Genomic DNA, 23,201 nt, shown 5'->3' with positions numbered 1-23,201 from the left:
TCTAGGAGTTCCTATTAGTTGTGAGGCAGTTAGAGAAGCCTGCCAGAAGAAAAAGAATGCTGATAATAAGAAACCCTGAACATCTGAAAAGCCAATAAAAATATACAAAGGTGTGTAAAAAGGGGTTCTAACCCCTATAAAAATAGAAAAGAAAAGAAATAAAACTTTCTGAGCAGTTGATCATCGCCTTGTGAGGGCCTGGTAGGTTCCTGGGGACGAGTCAGACCCGAGGCCGATGCCTTGTCTTCCTAGGGGTGGCATCTTGCTAGGAAAGACATTCAGGAAGGTTGGAGTGAAAATAAAAGTGAGCGTAAACAAAAAAAAAAGATTAAGTGTTGCCTTGCGAGGGCTTGGTAGGTTCTTGGGTACCGAGACAGGTCCTGAGGCCGATGCCCTATTCTCCTTGGGTCACTACACTCAACTCCCTCCTTTTTACATGCCCGAGTATGTCAATAAAATAAAAACCCTAAAAAAAGAATTGTGTTGAAAGAAAATACTTCTTGCTCAGGCTATAGGAGTCCTCGCCTAGTAGGAACTCCTAGTTGTGTTGTCTTTAGTTAGATAGGTAGTTCAGACCACCACTTAGAGCAACCTCTTTGATAGTTCTTTTTAGTTTGATTGTGTTGGAGCAGTCGATTAATGACTATCTTGGGATCTTCTATCAGATTATGCTAGGCCTACTCCTTGTGGATGTCATGCCTTGGTTCTGTCAGGGGGTAGGGAGAGCGTTGTGCTGTGTTTAGTATGTATTTATTTTGTATCAGCTTGATGCTTCCTTTGGTTGTTCATGTGTAAATCCATTGTGGGATTTGACGGGCTGAGTCACCCTATCCCGTGGTCGCCAATGAGAGCGGAATTTTGGTGCCGAGAAGTGCTTAAAAATAGCTAAAAATTACGAATATCAAGGGAAAAATATTCAAAGTCAAAGGCGGCGGCTCGATCTAGGATGATTTTAAGTGTCAAAGTGCTTTAAAGGCGTCCGAGCAACACTTGTTGATTTTTCATAATTTTTCAGACTCTCCTACGGGTTGACACGAGTTACCGACCAATGCGGGATGTCAAGCCGGGCGCCCAGGATTTTTCAGAGCTCAATTCGGAGTCCGGACGGAAAAATGGCCACAAGAAACCGGTCAAGATGCGAAGAGGTGGACAAAATTTGGCCAAAATGGGCAAGTGACCTTTGGGAGCCCAAAAATTTAATGTCACATGAAAGTTTGGATGAGGAGGCATGCAAAAAAAATGTGGAGAGGGCGTGAGCACGAGGGCGCCGAAATTTGCGCCCTCTTGTTGATCATGCCTCTCCCTGCCTGCAAACAACCCCTGCAAATGATTATTGCTCCTCATTCCCCCTTGGATGCCAATCATTTTGCAGTGCTTCGCTCCTCCAATGGTGATCTCTATGAAGAATCCTAATTTCAGTCTTTCTCTCTCCTCCCTCTCTCTCCCCTAAAGGTAGATTCATGTAGTGAAGAAGAAGAAGAAGAATGGATGATGGATGCTTGTCCAATGAAGACCGGATTGCTCCGTGGTGCAAGAGGAAGGAAGATTGCTGATTGTGGACTGTCATGAGTATTAATGGTGGCTGGAAATCAGTCCCGAGACATGGCAAATAAAAACCCGCAACCCGCAAAGAATGGTAATCTCATTTTTACAAAGGAATTTGATGTTTTATGCAATTTGCTTCATGAATACTTGTTCCTATGGGATGATTATGCATTATAATGTTGTTTGCAATGTCTTCCAACTGTTTATGATCAAAAAATCAAAAAATCATAAGTGTTGTGGATGAAATTAGTAGTGTAAAACCCGTAAAATACACGAAATATGGGGAAATTGGGTGTTTTTGACATATCAATGGAAAATATAATAAGACACACCAACTAAATTTGTGTTTTTGCTGAAAATGAACCTAAGGGCCACAGCCCACACCTCACTTTGTATTTTCAGTCATTTAATATTGAAAAAAAATACAAGAAAAATAGGGAAAATGGAAAAAAATAGGGAAAAAATGGATTTTGAGTACCGAAAATTAAGGAAAAATAAGAATCATGTTTGTGGATGTATGGGGGGTCTGAAGTATGAGGTTTAGCCTCAGTTCAGCCCTACCTTTATGTTTTAGTGAGTTTTTATTGTTTTTCATACAATAAAAAAGAGGAAAATGAACCCTAAACCTATGCACCATGCACAACCTAAACGGATGAGGGGGTAGAGTGTATGAAAGGTGTTTAAATGCTGAATGAAATGATAAAAAGGTTGCTGGTTTTTATGCATACCATTTAGGTTGGTCGATAATTAAAGATTAAGAACCTAGTAGCATGAGGGTTTCTCGGTGCTAGGTTCATGCAACACATCATACAAGCAATAGTCAAAATCATTGAAAGAAATGTTTTCCACATGTGCACCAATGCTGATTTTCTTAATTGTTTGAGCACATGGACATTCATAATTTGCATGAAGCATAAAATGATAAAAGGTGTGAGATAATACCTCTTGGATGCATGGCAATTGCTTTCTAGAGACATGACCAACGTTGAGTGAGTAAGGTTATCCAAGTTGCAGGCTAGGCGTTGGGTCTAAGGGGAAAGTAAAGTGAGGAAGCATGGTATATCTCCTGGAAATACACAAATCATAAAAGAGAGAAGTTTGTGTTTGTATGTTATATATGTTTAGCGACGCATCAAGGGGCCAATCCCCAATGTGTAGGAGAGTTGCAGTGAGGTAGCGGCAGTCGGCTGTGGGAGGACCTCCTATGTTTGTGCTTCGTGCTATTTGGCAATGTGCTGGGACTCCCTCTGAGGAGTGTTAATTGGATTAGAGTTGGACTAGAGACATGATACAAACGCAATATGCTTAGGAAGATGATGTATGTGTCATCCACGCTCCTGGCCGTGAGGCCGTGGGGTTGTTGAGCGCATGATAGAGGTTCGGCTAGTGCATGAGCCAGTGCTGGCCTGTTTTAGGTCCCATCAAACTGAAAGAGCAACTCATGCAACTATTAGACCAAGGCTACATCCATCCTAGTAGTTCACCATGGGGAGCTCCAGTGCTATTCCAAAAGAAGAAAGATGGAATGCTTCATCTATGCATTGACTACAGAGGGTTGAATCAATCAACCATCAAAAATAAATACCCCATTCTAAGAATAGATGAATTACTTGACCGTCTTCAAGGAGCGAAGATCTTCTCTAAGATAGATCTCAGATTTGGATATTATCAAATAAGGATCAAAGAAGAAGATATTCCGAAGACTGCATTCAGTACAAGGTATGGACACTTCGAATTCCTAGTGATGTCATTCGGGCTGACAAATGCTCCTACTACCTTCAACAGATTAATACAGGATATCTTTAGGCCCTATCTTGACGACTTTGTACTCGTCTTTTTTGACGATACCCTAGTCTACTCTAAACAAGAAAAATATCATGAACCCTAGCTTCGCATTATTCTTGAAACAATGAGAGCAGACAAGCTTTATGCCAAGAAGAAGAAGTGTACATTTTTCAAGCGACAAATTGAATATCTAGGATTCATTGTATCAATGGAAGGAATTTCAGTAGATCCAGCTAAGGTCAAAGACATTCTGGAATGGCCAACACCAAATCTATTAAAGAAATACGTAGTTTTCTTGGGTTGACAGGATGGTATAGGATTTTCATCAAAGATTATGCTTTGATTGCAGCACCTTTGACTGATCTACTAAAGAAGCAAGTAGCAATTGTATGGTCACCTGCCAAACAGACCAGCTTTGACAAACTAAAGCAAAGCTTAGTATTAGCACCCATCCTGAAACTTCCTGATCTTAGTAAGGAGTTTGAAGTGGTAATTGATGCTAGCGCACTTGGTTTAGGATGTGTACTTATGCGAGAAGGTCATCCCGTAGCATATTCTTCACGAAAATTGAAGAGCCATGAAAGGAATTATGCTACCCATGACTTGGAGCTGTTGGCTGTTATCCATGCTCTCAAACTTTGGAGACATTACTTGATAGGTAACAAATTTTCCTTAGTAACGGACCATAAGAGTCTTAAATGGATTTTCACTCAGAATGAGCTCAATATGAGGCAATGTCGATGGATCGAAGTGCTGGAAGAATATGATTTTGAAATCAAATATAGGCCTAGAAAAGAGAATGTAGTTGCCAATGCACTCAGTTGCAAGGCATTTCTAAACTCTATTATTTTGCAAGATCCATCAACAGCAAGGTCTCTAGCCACAAAGGTATCAATGCCAAACAACCCGATTCTTGAGCTAGCAAAAGAAGGGGCATATCATGACCCAGTCTATCAAAAAATACTAAGGGAGATCCCCATCAAGGATCAAGACCCGATTGTCTACTTTAGGACAAGATTATGTATCCTTGTAGGCCAAACTCTCAAGCAGAAGATACTGTGGGAAGCCCATGACTCCCCTTTCTCGGGACATCCTGGTTATGCCAAGACTCTTAATGCAGTCAGAAGGAGCTATTATTGGGAAAGGCTCAAGGGTAACGTACTCAAATATGTCACAGAATGTTTGTCTTGTCAACGCATTAATGCAGAACATGTCAAAATGCCTGGGAAATTGCAACCACTTGATATTTCACAAATGAAATGGGAGTTCATTAGTATGGACTTCATTGTTGGCCTACCCCAAGTTCAAGGAGGATATAACTCTATTATGGTTGTAGTGGATATGCTCACCGAGGTCGAACATCTCATCCCTATCAAGACAAACTATAAAGCTTCAAACATCGCAAGTTTATTCATCAAGGAACATATTCAAACTGCATGGGTTACCCAGAAGAATCATTAGTAATCGAGACTCTCTCTTCAAATCACACTTCTGGAGGGCTATCTTTGAGGCTATTGGAACTCAACTCTGTTTCAGTACAGCTTACCATCCCCAAATTGATGGTCAAACAGAACAAGTCAATCAAGTCATTGAAGATATTCTCAGGGCATACTGCTGTCGCGAACCCAAAAAGTGGATTCAATATTTTCCACTGGTTGAGTTTGCCTACAATGCCTCTTACCAACAGAGTATTCAGATGACCCCTTTTCAAGCATTGTATGGGCATAATTGTCATATCCCTTTGAACTTCTCAGACCCAACTTTGAGGATAGAAGCTTCAAGATAGATGCTAGAAGACATGGATGATCAAACCAAATCAATAAGACAAGACATCCAAGCTGCCAAGGATAGACAGAAGGCTTATGCTAACTTGAAACAACAAGACAGATCCTTCGTTGAAGGTGATATGGTCTTCATCCCTGTACGGCCTAAAAAGAGTTCACTATCCGTGGGAGAGTACAAGAAGCTAAGTCCAAGGCATTGTGGATCTTATAAGATCACCAAGTGCCTAGGGCCTAATGCTTATAGACTACAGCTGCCCGCAACTCTAAAGATTCATAATGTATTCCACGTTAGCCTATTGAAAAAGTATCCACCTAATCCAAATCATGTACTTGATGACCAACAAATTGTAATGCCTAGCCAAGGAGTTCTTGAGCTACGACCTGATAAAATCCTAGATGTTAGGGAGAGGCATTTTAGGTCAAGGACCTTGAGAGAATACCTCATCCAATGGAAAGATTATCCCAAAGAGGATACCACCTGGATGGATGAAGATACCCTCAATCAACAATACCCCCAGGTCTTCTCGAGATGAGGACATCTCGATTCCTCTAAGAGGGAGAGGATGTAATATACCCCTCCTTAAAATTTTTAAAAAAACTTTAGTAAAAAAAATTTTAAACTCCCTCTCTCTCTCCCCAATAACACATCGGGGAGAGAGAGAGGGAGTGAAGTATGTGTTCGAGGGGGCATGCAACCCCCTAGGTGGGAGGGGTGGCAGCCATCTCTCCCCCCCTCCACCATATAAGAAAGGCTCCCCCTCCTCCCTGCGTTGAATGACAGGTCCTCTCCCCTCCCCCCCTCTAGCTCGTCAGGTGGTGGAAAACCCCCCCTCTAGCCTACAGCAGCAGGCAGTGGCACCCTCCTCTGCCCAGTGAACAGCGCCCCTGGCCGTGAGAGAAGAGAAGAAGAAGAAGAAGAGAAAGAAGGAGGGAGAGAGGGAAGGAGAAGAACAGAAGAAGAAGAAGAAGAAGAAGAAGAAGAAGAGGAAGAGAAGGAGAGGGAGAGGGAGAGAGGGAAGGAGAATAAGAGAAAATTAAGAATAAGAGGAAGAAGAGAGGGAGAGAAGAAGAGAAGGAGAGGAAGAGAGGGAAGGAGAAGAAGAGGAAAAGAAGAAGAGGAAGAGGGGAGAGAGAGAGAGAGAGAGTAGGAGAAGGAGAGAAGAAAAGAAGAAGAGGGAGAGAGAGAGAGAAGGAGAAGAGGAGAAGAAGAAGAAGAAGAGAGAGAGAGAGGAAGAGAGAGAGTTGGTGAGTAGAGAAGGTGTCGAGGGCCGTGTTTGAGGAGCCGTGTTCGAGAAGCCACTTTTCAAGGCCCCCTCATCGGCGAAGGTCACCTTACTCATGACATTTCCTTTCCCAAGCATGTCATCTTGAAGGCCCGTTAAGGTGAGGACTATCCAAATTCCACGTGGTAAATGGCTCCCAAAAAGAGAGTTGCGGGAAGTGTAAGTGCCAGAGCTACCAATGGTACCGGTAATGTGGGAGAGGCGAGCGGAGCGACCAACGCAAGAAATGCCCCTATGATCACAAATCAAACCCAGGTGTTTTTTATATCCTAGGCTTTATAATTAATTTTGGTTAAGCATATTCTGTATTATTTCAAGAAGAAGAAATAAAGGGGTAATTATGTGCATGGAACAAGAACGAGCCTTAGGATTTTTTTTACTCCAAGTGATAGGTTGCATGCATGAAATGATAGAGCATGGAGCTCACATAAGTTTATATGCATAGAATGATAGTTTACACACATAGAATGATAAGGTTTTCACATTATTTCACATATAATAATAGTTTTTAACCCAGTTCAGTGCATGAATAGTCATCTAGAATTCATGCTTTGCAATCATGATTAAAATGAACACATGAAATGTTAGTTTACATTCATAGGATGCAATTGTACCGATGGATAGAAACCTAGACTTTCATACACGCAAGTCACATGAGATCGGATGCATTAGGATTAAGTATTCGTTGCCAAGTATGAAGAGAGTTAAAGGTCGCTTAGGATGTACTAATATATTAAATGCACCATGTGCATGATGGGTAAGTTTGATTGGAAAATTCTGCATAGTATCGCACTAAGAGGGATGGAAGGGATGCATGCATCTAGACTGTATCCTGAAGGCCTAAATGAAGAGTCTTGCGTTGCCAAGTGTGTTAATTGAACTTGGTTAAAGGGAGATGAGTAAATAATTGGAACAATAAAAGACCCTTGATTGGGTTGCGAATAAGGCATGTCAGTTGCCTTGGTTGACCAGTTAATGCTTTGAGTTAGGGTTAAGATACCATAATGTAAAACCCAAGAGGAAGAGCAAGTCAAAATAAGTTAACTTACCAAGAACATTTGCTTGCATGATCTTGTTTGAGATTATTGGGATCTTGCCAAGTTGCGAATGATCCAGGATCGGATGCTGGGAGCATCCAGGAAAAAGGAATCACACCTTAGCAGTTGGTTGTACAAACGGCCTCCGAAATGATCGTGATTGTACACTTAGGTACATTGTTTGAACTCCTTTTCTCAAGGAACTAATTCAAGGAAAACACTTAATGCTTCAGGTTAGAAGCTTGGAGGGAAAGGCAGGAGCAGTTACCTCCGACTGTCTGCCTGGCCCTATCCAAGGGGGTTGTTAGCCGCCTCGGGTATATGGACCTAACCCACTGCGAGAGGTCTCTCCGTGGGTGCTGCTTGGAGCGGGAGAATACTTGGGTTCCAGGGGAGGCTCTAGCTGTAAATTCCTTGCCTCCAGGTCCCCTACAAGAGACTGACATGACTGAGATGGGATCTTGAGGCCTGTGTACTAGTCTACGGGCGGAACTTGTAATCAGATATTTTTAAAATACCATTTTTATAAAATTTTTACATACATAAGGGTGTAATGTAAAGGGGTTATTTACAAATTGAATAGAAAAGGTTTATGTTTTATTCACGAAAAATTCATAGATAAGGATATTTAGAAATAGGCCTTGAACGCACCTAATGTAGATGATATACATATAGTAACCTCTCCAAGCTCTTGCCCATCTCCAGAAGGATTAAAAAAAAAACATGGCTCTCCATAGTTGGCATTTTGAAGCCATCATGGGCCAATTATATCGCCACACCCTATCCAAAGTGTGACAAAGAGTCATCTTACCAATAGAGCAATTCATAGTTTTGGAGGAAGCTCACCAAGGAATTTACAACAACCATTTTGCTACTAATGTGACCATTAACAAAATTGAGTAGGCAAGATTCTAGTGGTGGATCATGCATGGCAATGTGCATAAGTGGATCCAACAATACGATTCCTGCCAAAGGTTGGTCAACCCAGCACTAGAGACCATTTGCCACTTCAACCAATCTTAGCCTTGGAGGCCTTTCAAAAATGGGGTTTGTTAGACTTTGTTCGTCTAATCTCATAGGTGGAAGCATACCCCAAAAGCAAATACATCTTGACAACCACTAACTACTATAAAAAATAGGTGGAAGCATAGCCTTACTTAGACAACACTACAAAATCTATTGCCAAATGCCTATTTAAAGATATCTTCACCTATTATGGTACCTCCATAGAATAGGTTAGAAGGTATGCATTTTATTAATAAGGTCATCAAAGAATTTATTTCATTTTTTCTCATTATGCACAAGAATTTATCACTATATTATCCACAAGCCAATGGCTTAGTAGAATCCATGAACAAAGTGCTTTGTAAAATTTTATCCAAGTTGGTACATCTACATTGAAAATATTGGGATACCAAACTTTCGCCAATGCTATGGACCTACCACACTTCCTTCAAGGATAATACTAGAATGAAACCTTACAAATTGCCATTTAGCTTTGACGCTATCATACATTTGGAGGATGTAGTCCTCAGTCTATGGATCATGGTACAAGGTTGGCTCATCGTGGAGGATTCTCTTCCCTTTCGAATCATGTGTTTTTATGGCCTTTAGGGTTTAGGCCTAAACCCTAAACCCTAAACCCTAAAAGATCATCTTAATCACGTGTTTTTATGGCCTCCTCTACTGACATGGTGAGCACGCATTGGCCACAATACATCCACATTGACTCAATGGCCTTTTAATGAAGTTTCCCTCTCTTATCACCCTTATTTGTCATCTTACACTTGTATTCCTCACTTTTCTTTGTCAATCATCTTTCACCTCTTTCTCTTTCTTTGATATTCCTCACTTTTCTTTGTCAATTAATTTTCACCTCTTCTTCTTTCTATGTGTATTCACCTTCTCTATCCTCGCTACCATGGCAACCTTCCAACTCACAGTCGATGCATTATTCCCTCTTATATTGGAGAATATCACTACAATATAGTCTTGGATAGATGCTCTAGAGCTCAATCACTTCATTAGCCTTCCATGGGATAGTGCGGTGGTTCATCCCAAAACACAATCTATTTTGGAGTAGCTCATCTCACGCTCCAACATCTACATCCAAGGTCACAAGTACACCCTGTCAATCAAGCAAGTCTAGGAGAAGCAATGCCTTCTTAGTAATGACATTGCCAATCCTCCATTGCTTTCCACCTCAGACATGAAAGATGTATTTTTTAGTTTGATTCTTCACAAAGAATATCACCTAACCCCACTCTCCTTGACTCCCACAAGTCCAAGGATGATACATTAATGTTCTTTTGTGGAGGCCCTATATTTCCAAGCCAAGGTGTTTAATGTATCCAAATAGGTAGCTTCTCTCTTCTTCTCTCCTTTTGCTCTTCCTATTTCCTAGCTAAATGTGTTCTATGACTCCCTCTTCATGGAGGCAAAATGCTACCACCACCTACCTCACAAACTCTACCTGAATTAGAAGTCTCAACTTGTCATTGGTGCCTCTTACGAGCCCCACCCTAACCCTCCCCAGGACTTGGTAGTGAAGAGCTCAGAAGACCAAGTCCTCAAAAAAGATGATCCACCACATCAAGACCTTACCAACCTGGCACCATAATACAAGTGCTAGCCCTAGAAAATCCCTCCCCTCAACTCGCCTGAGAAGTCCACTTCCACCACTAGCCTCTTCACTAAACTCACCCTCCTCAAATATCAAGGTGAAAAGAACTAGGCTAAACTCACCCTCCACACTTATCAGTCGAGATGGTGCCTCCAATTCTGCCACCAAACCTTCAGCTCCTCACTCCCAACAACTTGTCCCCATCTCTCTAGAGTTTAGCTAGAAAATGGTAACTATTCCTTAAACTTTGTGAATGGATTCTTGGCCTCAAAGTAGCAGTATTATCAAGAGCTCACTCTCCAAGTGGCTAATCTCATGCAATCCAATATTACCCTCTCTGAATAGCTCCAACAGAAGGATGCCACCTCCACAAATAGTAACAAAGGTTGGAGGTATGACATTTCGAATAGAGCGCATTAGGCAGAGAAGGGAAATGTCTTTCTTCACACATGTGTAGTAGGCGTGGAGCATCTGGATGGTTCAACCTTACTCAATTTGGAGACCATTAAGGAACTCCAATGGGATTATGAGAAGGGTATCCTTGCTCCAAGCTCTTGCCCCTACCCGAAAAACTAGATGAGCCATGAAATCAAATGCCCAGTCCACCTCTTTTGCCTAACCACAAACTACTACCACTCTACACGTCCACTAGCAATAAGGAAAAAGTGCCCCTCTTGGTTCCACCATTCTCACTCACACTCTACTTTAGGCTCTATTTCCATGTTCAAACTTCTGGCCCTGCCCTCGAGATTGTCCACTCTCGAAACCTCTCTAATTAGTTGACCATGGATAAAGGGATAATAGCTAAGCATCTCATGTCCCCATCTTTAGGAAAAGAGAATAAAATTTGCCAAAAGATCCCATCACCACCACAAGTGATGAGGATGTATAACCTAAGGCTCCCGTTGTGGGCTTCTTTGACTTCTCCACTAGCATTAGCTCTAAAGATCCAAAGTGGCACATGCTGGTGGAGGGCTGCAAAGTGCTAGAGCAGTGAAATGCCAAGGAAAAGGAGTAGATTAAAGTCTTGCAACAAGTAGCGTTGGATTTGAACATGGATTTGAACTAGGATGATTGGAAGGCATAATTGACCTTCTCTAGTAGTATATTCTAGATGAATAGTGGGTTAAGGTGGCCCAAAAAATAAAGGAGGTTGGAATTTCCCATCCCGAACAAGATTTAATGAATCCATGCCCCATTTTCCCTCTAATAAAATGCCATCGGAGTGCTTGTCTCCCACAAAGAGCCAAAGCTAAGAATGAACTGCATAAGGGTTAGGGAGGTAGAGATCCTAACCCTAATAATCCACCCTCTAAAGACCCCTCTGCTCCAGATGAAGATATCATTAAGTTATTGTGACGTACCGACCACTAAATATAGTTGATAATTTTGGTGGCCATCTGGGGTCTTTTCTAGCTGTTGCCATCCACACTACTAGAATGTTTGGACTTTGATCAGTCTAGGTGACTCGAGGTCCACCTCGCAGGGGAACTTCTTGCCTCATCCCACGAGGATCAACGTGAGTGTTTCTTGCGGACCTAATAGTCTCCTATCTTTAGCTAGCTCACGTTCAGAGGATTCCTTTGAGAGGCTTCTCATCCGAATGGAGAGGAGTCATTACCCTTGGTTCATGGAGTATAACACTTTTTTCTAGTCATGCGCTCGGGTTCATGGAACCCTAACACATTTTGCCACATCCGCTGCATCTTTTCCCTAAGATAATGATCACCCTAGGTTTTAAGACTTTGACCCTACTAAGGTAAGTCATTGTGTTAGCTCTTATCCTATTTTTCCATTTTAGGGAAGCACTTGACTCATCTAGTCCACCCTGCCATCGAATGCCTTTCATTGGGAAAGGTCACTCGCCCGCTTCCCTTTAAACGGTATTTTCTTTAGTTATCTAAATAGAGCATACTACCACACTGTTGAACGCATAAAAATAGCTTCATTAATTACCCTTTTAGCATAGGGTTTGTTTCACGTCTTTGTTAATTCATGACACAAAAACAATGAAACCAGTCCTTCCAAAACATTGGATAAAAGCATATTTATATATTTTATCAATTCTGCCCTCAAAACCAAAGGTGCATCCACCCTCAAAAACCGGAGAAGTATTTTTAGCATGCATCTCCAAGCTCCAATGCAAAATCGCATGGATAACACTACAGATTTGTTATTCGGCTTAAGATTGACTACATATTCTAGGAATGAGTTCCGACCAGAGCCCCTCATGGTTATGAGTCGCCATAGGAGAGAACCTTCCGTACTGGACCGTCTGTCCTAGGCATTGGTCAAATGCTCTAGGCAGACTAAAAAATAAATCCAGCTCATTCGAGCTTGAGCAGTTGATCCCAGGGGAAAGTCAACCACTAAAATCGCCCTTAATCTGTGTAAGAATATTTCCCTCCATTAGTGAAGAAATCACAATCACATCCAGGTTTCGAAAATCAGAAACCATCAACCATCATGTCCTTTTGCAGTCAATATGTCTTGAGCAATTAATGCTACTAAAAACAATAATTTATAAATCTGATTATAACTTTATCGAAAATATTTTTCAATGACTTTGATTTTGACAGCCAATAATTTATAAGGATTTCCATTCCATGCTTCTTCCTTTTTGTGGACATTGAATTTTCTACGGGAAGACTTTGCTTGATTTGTTTTACCAATTTTCTAATTTTTCAAAATTATGGCAACCAATTATTTTCATTCTTCGATTACCTTCTTTTCCTATGACATTTTTTTTTAAGTTTACCAAAACAACTATTTTCTATACTTCCGTATTTATTTGTTTTGTCACCCAAGAGTTAGGAAACCCATTTCTAAGTAATAATCTATATTTTTTATGTCATCTAGAATAGTTTATGATTACAAAATTCTTTTCATGGTCAAATCAATACACACTATTCTTATTTAAAAGAGCTTTCAATTCTATTAACAATTATCATTATCATAGAAATAAGTCCTATATGTTTAGACGTTCATTGAAACTGTTAATTTTTAGTCAAGAGAATAACTTAAATTTCAATGATACATCTAAATAATTATTACTATAGCTATACTTAAATTTTAGAGATTGACTTAACTAATTTATCCTTAGTTAATATTTAATATTTATAAGGATTTCACTAATGTCATTCTTATAAGTGTGATACTAAAATTTATGGCTAGCTCAAACATGGAATGAATTATAATATTCTAATAATGTTAGTTTTCTAATAGATTACCTTGGATAAGCCTTGAACTAGATATGATGCTAAATAAGATTTTTGAATTAATATTTTATGTAAAATTTCCTAGAGCATAATAGTTAGTATAACATTCTAAGTTAGAAAATTTTCAAGCATACTTGTGTAATCTTTAGTATAACATTTTATGTTAGAATTTTTCTAGAGCATAACACTCATTCTTTTTTTTAATTGACTTTATTATCCCATGTATATATAAAACTAATTTTCTAATTATTTCCAATGACTAAATGTAACAAATCTAAATCTTATTACGGGTGAATAGGGCTTTGGGTTAATTCTTTTTTTTAGAATTAAGGAAATTTTTTTAATTACTCCCTCCTTCCCCCAGCCAACTATCGAGCTGGGGGAGAGGGAGAGAAGCATGGGACACCAAGTTGTTGCTCGAGCTTGGAACAAGGAGGATCCATGCGAATGGACACGTTTGAGGGGGAGGATTCCCTCCCCTCCCCTATTTAACCAGAAGGGGGGGCCTGCGGCGGCTGGGAGGTACGAAGGAGGAAAGAGAGTCGCCACATTACTCTACGTTGCAGTCGACGAGAGGGTGAGGAAGGACACGAGAGAGAGCGTTGAGGACTGCCGAATACTACGCTGCCGCCTTGCAATGTGTGGAAGAAGGGAGGGATAAGCTACCTCGTCTCCATTCTTCCCAGTCGAGGAAACCCAACGCCACCGCCTGCAGATACCCACCGTCATCGCCGTTGGAATCACCCCCCCCCCCCCCCCCCCCCCCCCCCCCCCCCCCGATGTTAATTTGGCAATTTCCCCCCCTCTTCCATGTAAGCTTCTGAGGTATAGAAGCTTCCATAAGGGGGCTCCCTTAAGGTTTGCGTCCATGTGGCCACCCCGGGATTGAATCCCCTCTTAAGGGTCTTTCACACCCCTTGTTCCCCCTTTTTCCCCCGTGGGGTCCCAACCAATATTGAAAAAAAAAAACCATTAAGCCCCTCCGTGGTTTTAATAAGCCTTCCTCTTGAAGGGTTTTATAACCTATTTTCCACCCTCCCCAGGATTTAAAAATCCTCCCCGTAGTCTTTTCCCCATAAAATGCCTTAGGGTCCTATAAGCCCTTTCATATTGCAAGCCCCTTAATCCTTCCTTGTGGGCTTCCACAAGCCTTCTCCAAGTGGGTTTATACCGCCCACCCGAGATTTAAGCGCCCATTCCCTCGCAAGTTCCACGTAAGTCTCCTTCTTCTTGCAACTTCCACCCATGTTTCCTTTTTCCTTGAAATTTCCACCTTAGTCCCTTCTTCTTGAAATTCCCACCTTAAACCCCCTCGTGTTAAAAGTTACCAAGGCCCCTTCATATGTATTTGAAACACACTCACACACACCCTTTTCACCGTGTATAAATCCCTATGGGACCTTTTTCTTTAGGCTTTGTAAGCCTTGCCCTCCTGAAGAAATTAAGACCTTAAAGGTCTTATTACCCCCTTCTCGTGGTGAATCCCTTAACGACTCCTTGCCTTGAAAGAGAGAAGAAGAGTATTGAAGCGATGGTGGAATTCCGAAAAGGAGTGTAAAGCTGCCTTCACGTTCGAAGGATTACAACTACGATGCCCCCTAAGAAAGTCCAAGGAGTAGCTGCGGGAGGGTCATCTCCCGGTATCCATGTGGATATCTCACCCCAAAACAGGGTTTTTCCTTCTTGGTTTTATATCGGTTTTAATTCAATCATGCAAGATGAATTGTTAGGGATAAGATATATTTTTTCCTAGTTATTTACGATGAAGGAATTTAGTTTAGTTGAACATGCCAAATGGATAAAGTATAAAACATAGTTTTCCTTCAAATAGCATTATGCATTGAAACAAATTACGAGCAAGATTATCTAACCACTATACTAGTATATTTCGGTTAAATCGGGAAGGTATAAAAACTGTATCTTGCACCATTAACCCCTATTCTTTTTACGACAAATCATCATAGAAGGTGAAATTCATGAAAGGTTTCTTACGTTGCTTAAACTCTAGGAAGTTATCATTGCTAACTGCATATCTTAGCAAGGAAAAGATTGTTTATTTGGCATGAGTTTTGTTCGCAAGGAAAAAGGAAGATTAATTGAATTTACCTAACCTCAAAGCAATAAAGTTTAGGACTGAAAAATCAATTGTCACATAGATAACAAATCGTGCCGAGGTGATCTCGATATTACCTTCTAAAAGTTAACTGGGTTAATATAAACTTAGAAATACCTATGCTGCGAAATATGCATTGGGAATGATTTAAAATCCAAGAAATGTTTATACCTTAAATACTTGCCCACCTTCCCTGATTGTAGGGTCAATAAATCGTAAATGTAAAAGAACTAGGGTTTGTCCCTGAGGTTCTTAAAGAAAATAATAAAAGGAGACCCTAGGTCTAACAAACGTCAGCTTAAAGAAACTGAAACAGATTGTTTCATCGTATATTACGATGTAGGACTTGCGCAGCAAGTACGAAGTCATATGGTCTTGTGATTGATTCACAAGAAGAAAGGTTAAATACCCTCAACAAGGATGGCGGATCCTTACGCAAGTTATCTCGCAAAAGGATGTATTCTTTGATATCCTTCTAAGTAAGGAAGGTTAAAAACTAGAAACTAAAGTATCCAATGAACTTTAGGGTTGACCAAGTTGGGTTAATAGGGTACGCCCTAACCCAGAATATAAAGGATCTTGCCAAGTTGCAAGGTACCCCGGATCAAGTCCTAGATGCATTCAAAAGGAAAGATTCCTTCCTTAGCAGTTTGCCAACAACAAGATCGATTAATGAAAATGTTTGTGCTTGCTAGAGATTTTAGAGCACTGTTTGATTTATGAATTACAAATTAAATGAATATCTATACTTCATGTTGAAGGCCTGAAGGGAGAGAGAGCTTCAGTTACCCCCGACTGCCTGCCTGACCCTAACCAAGGGGGTTGTTGACTGCGCCGGGAACGTGGACCGAACCCGCCACAAGAGGTCTCTCCGTTGAGCACTACTTGGAGCAGGAGGATGCTTGGGTGCTAGGGGGGGCTCTAGCCGTAAATCCCTCGCCTTCTGGGTCCTGTGCAAGAGGCTAACATGACTCGGGATTGGATCCCGAGGCCTATATACTAGTCTATAGGCTTGGAATAGTGATCCCTATGGATTGCTGGATAGCCTTTGGGCTGATTGTGGACAAGCCTATGGGCGGAACTCCTTGTAATTCAAAGATAAATATGATGACATGTTAATAAAGAACTTGTCTGATATTGTTTTTCTATGTCACGTGATAAGATTACGTGAAGGAACCAGTGCTTAACGGTTTAATTAAAGAAGCTGATTGTTACATGTCCAACTAACGTGTTAGATAATTACCTAACTAAAACAAACCGAGGAAAGTGCGGAGGATGGGCCATGGGTCCGTCCTACGGTTGGGTGGTCCCGGTTGGCCGAGAACTTTTCTCAAATCTCGAAGAACAGCGGGATGATCATCAAAGGACACGAACAATAAAAGCATTGACCTAGAGTTATGTCTTAACCGAGTTACGATGTTTTAGGGGAACGGAATGGGACTATGCCTTATGACAGAGAGGTTGAGCTTTGCATCCATCTCATTTCCCATTCTCCTTGAACCAAGTGTAGCGTGAATCCGCTTCGGACCTGGCGTTTCTGCGTAAAGTAGTTCGCTTGGGTCCGATGCTAGTTGCTGTTAGGAAATGACCAATCATGAAAACCCAAATTCCGATCGATCCTAAGTGGGAACAGCCAGAATACTTCCGCTGCATGGCAGACGCGGAAAGCCCTAGATTGCAAACCCCGTAACATTCCATGGGAGTGCCGAGCGAAGCTTTCTAGACATCCTTTCCGATGGACTACTAAGACGTGTCCTGGATGATACTAGTGGACACGTTACAGTTGGTATCCGAGCCGACCAGCAACGGAATTGTTTTTATGGAATCTCATTGAAATGAAGTAAAGAAATTGTTGCTGTCCAAACATTTCCTTACCTTCAATGCTGTCTTACAGAATTACGAAGTGTGGAACAAGTTTTTGGTATTTCGAGTCATGTTTATGACTGCAATGCATTCTCCGCTTTATAGACAATGAATTGGGATGATGAACATCCTGGAGTAGATCTATAATCCATCACCTTTGTACATAGAAGGAAGATGGACGGGTGCTTCAGGAATCTCCTATATAGCCGCCCACTAGTTTGCTTATCTACAGACCAACCTAAAGAGGATAAAGTGGTTGGAAGACCTGAAAGTCGTGAAGCTGTTCGTTTTTGCGGAAGCTCATGTAAATTCGACTTTACATATTCAAGGTCGGAGGGTTGGGATGAACTCATATGTATATGAGGAAGTAACTCGTGTAATCCCCGCCGACAGGATTGAAGTGTTGGGCCGCCATGAGAAGTATGGATTCCAATGGAAAGGATATCCTGAACTTCCAATGACTTACCGATTCCTAAAGATCCATGACCCAAAACCTTACTATTACACACTTCCTGTAGATAAATGCAATACAACGTTGTTCTCCCCAAACTAAATGTAGCAATTGGCTTATCATCACATGAAACATTGTATTCGAAAGGGCTATGCCCATGTAAATACAAATAAAGACTTTTTTTAATCAATGTTTAGCTATGCATAAGAGTTGATAAAAAGTTAAGTAGCTACATTGTTTACGAGATAGCTGAATTAAAGATAATCTAACGTCGATTATCGTATATTAACGTTAAGAAAACCTTTATTCAGGCACAACCCCAGGTACAGGTTCCTAATTTGCCTCCTACATCAAGTACTGCTGTGATCCAGGAGAAGAAGTTCCTTCTCAAGCAGATTAAGCCACCCGAGTTTGACGGAGAGATAGATTCGTTCAGGCTGATGCTGAAATTTGGATTGAATCCATGGAGGATTACTTCAAAGCAGCCGGTATTGCACCCGCCAATCAAGCAATGCTCGCCAAGTTAAAACTCACCGGCAAAGCCAGACTTTGGTGGAAGTAATGGTGCAGGGATCAAGGGATCGCAGAGGGATCCATTACCTAGGAGAAGCTGAAGAAAGCCATGCAGGGTAGATACTTACCACCTGCATATCGCAACCAGAAAATGAACGAGTTCTACGAGATAAAACAGCTAGGACTCACTCTTGACGCATACTACTCTAAATTCGTCTCACTTTTAAAGTATGCACCACAGATGGACATGACACAGCAGGTGTCCAAATTTTGTGTGGGCTTAAATCCACCAGTAAATACCTGTCTCGAATCTATGCATCCATCAGATCTTCAGGATGCACTCATTCGAGCGGCACCTATAATTCAGGAGGTGCAAGATAATGACCCGAACAGAGGAGCATTCAGACCTCAAATGAAGAGAGTTCAAGGTCATAATCAGGGACAAAGAAAGAAAGCAAGGACGAATAACATCAACAACTTTGTTCCTACTCAAAATAATGGCCGAAACGTCTGTTGTTTCCACTACAATGAACCCGGTCACTTCAAGAGGCAATGTCCCAAGCTTGGTGGAGGACATCGCCAAGCGCCTTTCCAAGGAACAGGCCGTGGTCAAGGAGCCGCTACCCGAGGAAGAGGAAGAATCGCCTGCATTGCCAATAGGCAAAGCGGTGAAGAAGAAGAAGAGGAAGATCCGACCATGGAAGCAGAATTCGAAAGAGCAACAGTCCATACCGCTTTACACAAGAAAGGGCCAAACCGCCAGTTCTCGGTGATTCAGACACCGTCGGACTATCAAGGTAAAGGTTTCAAAACCTTGATTGATTGTGGCAGTACACATTCCTTTATCTCACCAGCATGTGCAAAAAGATTAGGAATAGCCATAGTAGAAGCACCTACCCTGCTTGTGGAATTGGCAAATGGTCGTGAGGTAACTTGTACCAGGCAAACTGCTAAGGTGGAATTCTTTCTGGGAGGAAATAAGACTTCGGTTAAATTCAAAGTCATGAATTTAGGTATCCATGAGTGTCTACTCAGAATGGATTGGCTTAAGCCCCCAACGATGCCCACATTCACTGTGGAAAGGGTCAAGTTTCCTTTCGAAACTCTGAAAGGGAATTAGTCACAACTCAAGGTGAGGCAGGAGTGCTAAGAATCCAATTGGCCAAAGTATCTCGAGTCATAAAAGGAGTCAGAAAAGGATTACCTGTTTACTTGATCAAACTCAACAAATTAGATCAAAAGCAAGAGTCTCATGAAGGACCTTCTTGGCTAAAGGAATACGTGGATGTATTCCCTGAAGAGTTGACTGAACTTCCGCCTCAAAGAGAAGTAGATCATGAGATTATGTTAGTACCTAGAGCTGCGCCAATTGCAAAGAGACCTTATAGAATTTCCATACCAGAAGCAATTGAGCTGAAGGAACAACTCAAGCAACTGTTAGATCAGGGCTACATCCGGCCTAGCAGTTCACCGTGGGGAGCTCCAGTACTATTCCAGAAAAAGAAAGATGGGACACTTTGACTATGTATTGATTACCGAGGGTTGAATCAATCAACAGTCAAGAACAAGTATCCTATTCCTAGAATAGATAAGCTTATTGATCGTCTTCAGGGTGCAAAGATCTTCTCCAAGATTGATCTCAGGTCAGGTTACTATTAGATAAGGATCAAGGAAGAAGATATCCCAAAGATGGCCTTCAATATAAGATATGGGCACTTTGAGTTCCTAGTTATGTCATTCGGGCTTACGAATGCACCTGCCACCTTCAATAGATTAATGCAGGATATCTTTAGGCCATATCTTGATAATTTCGTGCTTGTCTTCTTCGATGACACTTTAGTCTATTCTAAATAGGAAGAAGATCATGAACCTCAACTTCGGATTGTCCTTGAGACAATGAGGTCACATAAGTTGTATGCAAAAATGAAGAAGTGTGCATTCTTCAAGTGTCAGATTGAATATCTGGGATTCATAGTATCATTAGAAGGAATATCAGTGGACCCAGCCAAGGTCAGAGATGTGCTTGAATGGCCAACACCAGTATCTGTCAAAGAAATACGCAGCTTTCTTGGATTGACAGGATGGTATAGGGTCTTCATCAAAAACTATGCTTTGATTGCAGCACCTCTGACGAATTTACTAAAGAAGCAGACTTCCATTACATGGTCAACTCCCGAAAAAAATAGCTTCGATAGATTGAAGCAAAGTTTGGTATCAGCACCTATTCTAAAACTTCTAGACCTCAATAAGGAGTTCGAGGTAGTAACTGATGCTAGCATTTTTGGCTTGGGGTGTGTACTTATGCAGGAAGGTCATCCAGTAGCATACTCTTCAAGGAAATTGAAGAGTCATGAAAAGAATTATGCTACACATGATCTAGAATTACTAGCTGTCATCCATGCTCTAAAGCTTTGGAGACACTACTTGTTGGGTAACAAGTTTACTCTAGTAACCGACCATAAGAGTCTCAAATGGATCTTTACCCAGAATGAGCTCAACATGAGGCAACGTCGGTGGATTGAAGTGTTGGAGGAATATGATTTTGAAATCAAGTACCGACCAAGGAAAGAGAATGTGGTTGCCGATGCACTTAGTCGCAAGGCATTCCTAAATTGCCTAATCTTACAGAATCCATCAACGGCCAGATCTCTAGCTACAAAGGTATCCATGCCAAACAACCCTATACTTGAGTTAGCTAGAGAAGAAGCATGCCATGATTTGGCCTACCAATTAATGCTAAAGGAGATCTCTATCAAGGATCAGAATCAAAAGTTGCAAGCTAAGTATCAGGAATTTTCTATTGATAATGGACTTGTCTACTACAGAAGAAGGCTGTGTATACCAGCAAGCCACTCACTTAAGCAGAAGATAATGTGGAAAGCTCATGATTCCCCTTTCACAGGATATCCTGGCTATGCTAAGACTCTTAATGCAGTTAGGAAGAGCTATCATTGGGAGAGGCTCAAAGGTGACGTTCTCAAATATGTCACTGAGTGTTTGTCTTGCCAATGTATCAAAGCCGAACATGTCATGATGCCAGGGAAACTGCAACCGCTTGACATCCCCCAAATGAAATGGAAATTCATCAGTATGGATTTTGTTGTAGGCTTATCCCAAGTCCAGGGGGGATACAACTCCATCATGGTTGTGGTTGACATGCTTACTAAGGTTGCATACCTTATTCCAGTAAAGAAAAACTATAAAGCCTCCGACATTGCAAGATTGTTTATCAAGGAGATATTCAAGCTACATGGTTTACCCAGAAGAATCATTAGTGACTGTGATTCTCTCTTCACATCACACTTCTAGAGAGCTATCTTTGAAGCTATTGGGACTCAACTCTATTTTAGCACTGCCTACCATCCCCAAATAGATGGCCAAACAGAGCGAGTAAATCAAGTCATCGAGGATATGCTTAGGGTATACTGTTGTCGAGAGCCGAAGAGGTGGATTCAATACTTGCCTTTGGTAGAATTTGCATACAATGCTTCTTATCAGCAGAGCATTCAGATGACTCCTTTCCAAGCATTGTATGGTCATGACTGTCGAAGTCCCCTAAATTTTTCTGATCCAACCCTATGGGTTGACGCGTCAAGGCAGATGTTGGAAGAGATGGATGATCAAATAAAGACAATACAAGCGGCCAAGGATAGACAGAAAGCATACGCGGATTTGAAGCGTCAAGAAAGAGTCTTCGAAGAAGGAGACATGGTATTCATTCGCGTATGCCCTAAAAAGAGTTCTCTATCCCTAGGAGATTGCAAGAAGCTAAGTCCAAGGTATTGTGGGCTGTACAAAATCCTCAAATGCCTAGGACCTAATGCTTATAGATTGCAACTCCCTGAGAACCTAAAAGTTCATAATGTATTCCATATCAATCTATTGAAAAAGTATGTACCTAATCCTAATCACGTACTTGACGACCAACAAGTTGTAATGCCTAGTCAAGGAGTCCTTGAGCTAAGGCCCGATAGGATCTTAGATGTTAGGGAGAGACAATTAAGATTCAGAACCTTGAGAGAATGCCTCGTCCAGTGGAAAGATTATCCCAAAGAGGATGCCACTTAGATAGAAGAAGGTACTCTCAACCATCAATATCCCCAGTTTATCTCGAGATGAGGACATCTCGATTCCTCTAAGGGGGAAGGATGTAACAAATCTAAATCTTATTACGCTTGAATAGGGCTTTGGGTTAATTCTTTTTTTTTAGAATTAAGGAAAAAAAATTTATTACTCCCTCCTTCCCCCAGCCGATTGTCGAGCTGGGGGAGAGGGAGGGAAGCATGGGACACCAAGCTCCTTGCTGGAGCTTGGAACAAGGAGGATCCATGCGAATGGACACATTTGAGGGGGAGGATTCCCTCCCCTCCCCTATTTAACCAGAAGGGGGGGCCTGCGGCTGGGAGGTACGAAGGAGGAAAGAGAGTCGCCACATTACTCTACGCTGTAGTCGACGAGAGGGTGAGGAAGGACACGAGAGAGAGCGTTGGGGGCGACCGAATACTATGTTGCCGCCCTGCAATTTGTGGAAGGAGGGAGGGATAAGCTACCTAGTGCACTCTTATTCTTTTCAGGTACATTGTGCAACGATGCAACAAGCCAATTAGTTGTAAACCATAATAAGGAAACGATGGTTTGCTTTTAATTTTTATTTACAATTTATTATGGTGGAACGATGCTTTTAATGAATCTCGGACTTCGATAACCAGACTGGATCTCTAAATGCACATTCATGAATTAAGAATTTAATGTGTCTGAAGCACTCTTCTTTTTCAGCACGTGCATTTTTGTGATGGTGGCTGGTTCATTTTATTTAAAATTAAGGTGCCTTTGAAATGCACGTAGCGCATGCAATGTGAACGACTGGTTGATTTGAATTTAATTAAAAAGAAGGTGTGTTTAGCACGGATGCGCATGCCATGGTAGTGATTAGGGTTCATGTTAGAAATTAATATATGAATTCTAGGGTAGCGCAAAAAAACGAGA

The sequence above is a fragment of the Lygodium microphyllum genome, chromosome 22, assembly GCF_053477565.2.
Source record: "Lygodium microphyllum isolate KBCC chromosome 22, Lygodium_microphyllum_v1.1.10, whole genome shotgun sequence".
Classification (NCBI taxonomy): Eukaryota; Viridiplantae; Streptophyta; class Polypodiopsida; order Schizaeales; family Lygodiaceae; genus Lygodium; species Lygodium microphyllum.
This window is presented reverse-complemented; position numbering follows the sequence as displayed.